The sequence below is a fragment of the Bidens hawaiensis genome, unplaced genomic scaffold, assembly GCF_021521415.1.
Source record: "Bidens hawaiensis isolate Kalapana, Puna unplaced genomic scaffold, B.hawaiensis_p1.1 tig00049662_1, whole genome shotgun sequence".
Classification (NCBI taxonomy): domain Eukaryota; kingdom Viridiplantae; phylum Streptophyta; class Magnoliopsida; order Asterales; family Asteraceae; genus Bidens; species Bidens hawaiensis.
In genome coordinates this window covers 1-3,542 of record NW_027498882.1, presented here as the reverse complement: position 1 = coordinate 3,542, position 3,542 = coordinate 1, and positions in this window count along the sequence as shown.

Sequence of the window (3,542 nt, the reverse complement as noted above, 5' to 3'; positions counted from 1 at the left end):
TTAATTTCACATTTAACCCAACTTCTGCCCACGACTTTTAAACGGTTATAATTTTTTCATACGCTATTAATTTTTTAAAAATCTGTCACCATAAAAACGAGAATTTTATTCTCTTAAATTTGAGTATGATATTGCTTCAGTTTTTTTTAGTTTAAAAAAAATAACATTTAAGTAGCGGTATTTGCGATCTGGTTTCAATAGTTTTTAAATTAAACCATTAGTAACGGTTTTTGGTTATCGAAAACCAAAACAGAATCATTAAAAATTGAAACCAAACCATTATCAACATCAACGGTATATGTTCCCGCTGCATCGCGCGGGCACCCGTCTAGTACATTTACATGATTTTTTTGTACACATGTGTATAATTTAAGATAAATGATATTGTACATATGTGTATATTACGTAACTAAAGATTATATAAAACTATACATATGTGTATAATATGACGGTTTTTTAATTTTTTTAATTTTTTTATTTTTTAATGAAACCGGAATGAAATATAAGAATTTTGATTTTTTTACTTTTTTAAAATTTTTATTATTTTTTGTTTTATGATTTTTTTAAATATTTTTTTTAAAGGTGTTTTTAGTGGTCCAAAATGGTTCTCAAAGTTCTCAATTTGCAAAGGGTTCTCTTAGGATCCTTACCCTATATATATATATATATATATATATATATATATATATATATAGGGTAAGGATCCTAAGAGAACCCTTTGCAAATTGAGATATATATATATATATATATATATATATATATATATATATATATATATTATTTGTAGCCTCTACACCATTACACCCCAAAAAACCCACTCTTTGCTGACTGGGCGCCACATGACGCAAAACGCCCCAATTTGTAGCTCATCCACCATACATAGCCTAAGAGGCTAACAGTGAATCATTCAAAGATAAAGTGTGTTTGTTTCATTAAAAATACAACTTTTAATGGTTTATGAAGTATGTTAATGATTAAGCCTTAGATACATACAAAATTTTTTACTACCTCGATTGTCAGACTACCCATAACTTATTATAGTGGACAACCTTTATCATATGTCGAATTATCAATTATGTCAAATTCAAAACTTCATACTGTTAAGACCAAAAATTAATAACTTAAAAGAAACGTTAAAAAGTTATATACACGTGTAATCTTTCAAGTGAAACCTTTACAAAATAACGTTCAAGGAAGTTTTAAAGTCAAATTGTACGTGTTATATTCCCATGACTTCACTCACTAAAATAGTCCGTCTGAACACATCTTTTTGTGTTCATACTTCATATTATATATATAAATTAAAAAACAACTATCTTTTAGCATTTTGGTGCTTTAGTAGTTGTATTTTGGGTTTCTTTTGTTGTTCTAGTTATTACTTTAATTTGGAGTGTTTGGTATTACATTGTATCGTATATGCTGTGTTGTTTATCTGTATAAATAATGATTTGCTTAATAGATAATGATATTAATATACGAAAGAGACATAAATCTATTATTGCACATGATTTTGATTTAAAAAAAAGGCATTGTTGGTGTTTGATTATGTTTTTAAAATGATTAAATAAAATATAACTCAAAAGACCATTATCAATCCATCTCTTATAATTATGTAAGGAGATTTTATAAATTATAAAGTATGGTTGTGAGTACAAATTATAAGGTGGAGAAAGACATTATTTATGTTTGATCGTTGGACGTCTTTTAGCAAAATAAATGGTAGAAAACATATTTGATGTTTCAAGTATCTTTCACGTAATGTCCTTTGTCACTAAAACAATTAATTTTTCTTGTTACATCTTGTCATGTGCCTTGCAAATGAGGGTAGTATTGTAATTTTACTATGTATTTAATAATTAAATATACAAATTAATATATATATATACTAGTTTTTGTCCCCCGTTTTACGAGGGCTGTTTTACATTACTCGTTTTAAATGCTTATATATCTTTTTTACTTTAATTTTATTTATTGTAAGAAAATTATAATATACTTAAAGTTTGATGATAAAATGGTTTCACAAATAACTAAAATGTTATAACCCGGTTTAAAAGTTATTTATGTTTGGTGAGACCCAAGACCCGCTTATTTTTTTATTATAAAATTGTTTCTTAATTATAAATAATATCTTTAAAAAAAATCATATAATAGTTTTTAGTATATCCTATTTTATAAGATTTTCACATCAATAATTTGGTGAGAATAATTTTTAATTTAATGAGATGTTATAACCCGTTTAAGGAATATATGGGTTTGGTAAGATCCATACCCGTTAATTCTGGTCAAATGCATGAGAAGTCTTCATTTAAAAATCAAGCAAATCTGGTGACTCCAAAAAAATGGGGAGCGACCACATCGCGACACGTAGGATTTTTATGTTTTCGTTTATATATACTATAGATACACACACACTCCTAGCCATGATTTTCCAGTTCAAGGCCACCACCACTACCATCGTTCAGATCCAACACAACCATCGTTGTAAGGCCCCGTTACCGGTAGCCCTACTTTGGTGTTGGATTTACTCATAAACACAGTTCCAAATATCAAAGTTAATTAAAACATTCGTGGAATATTAAAACTTCACCATAAAATGTTACATAACCTTTAAATCTTGTCTTATAAAACATTCAATTTATTTAAACATAAAACATAGTCTTTAAAACATCACAACATTTCTTCGAGATGCCAGTATCTTCGATTCCATGCCATGTGTCTTCAATCATGCTAGCTGCCTCAACCTACTCGCCTGCGTGCATACTAAAAGTCAGCTATGCTGAGTGAGTTCTAGTTAATCACATAACTTACTTTACATACACATACACGTGCTCGTAGGTACGCATTACATACTTTACCTGTCCATCAATCTTTCATACACATACATATCTAACCTTACGTTATAAAGAGCATTCGTCCTACATACCTCGGATATTATTAGGGTCCGGTACCCCTCCATCATCGGATATTATTAGGGTCCGGTGTCCTCCATCCTCGGATATTATTTGGGTCCGGTACCCTTCATCCTCGGATATTATTAGGGTCCGGTACCCTTCATCCTCGGATATTATTAGGGTCCTGTACCCTTTCTTTCATACCTTTTTAACATACTTTTCCATATACATAATCGTAAGTTTCATACCTACATCATTCATTCTTCATCTTACAACATACACATGACATCAACAATTTCCTGGCAATACATGCAATTCCGAAGATCGTTCATGTATCGACAAGAAACCATTCATACATTTCACATAATACATATATGGCATACACTTATCGCTTAGGATAAGTGTATTGACTAATCACATCGAGTATGCACACAGCCCCGAAAACATAACAAGGAATGGGGCTAGAAACTCACCTGAAGTCGGTTACGTTCACCGTTAATTGTTATTCCTTTCTTCAGTTGGGCACGGCTAACTGTATAATAATTACATGCATCAATTAACTATCACTATTCATCTCACGTTTCTAGTCTAATTATAACCCTCAACGGATGGGTGTCCGGGGGCAACGCCCCTGGCAGCGGGGTCTAGGGG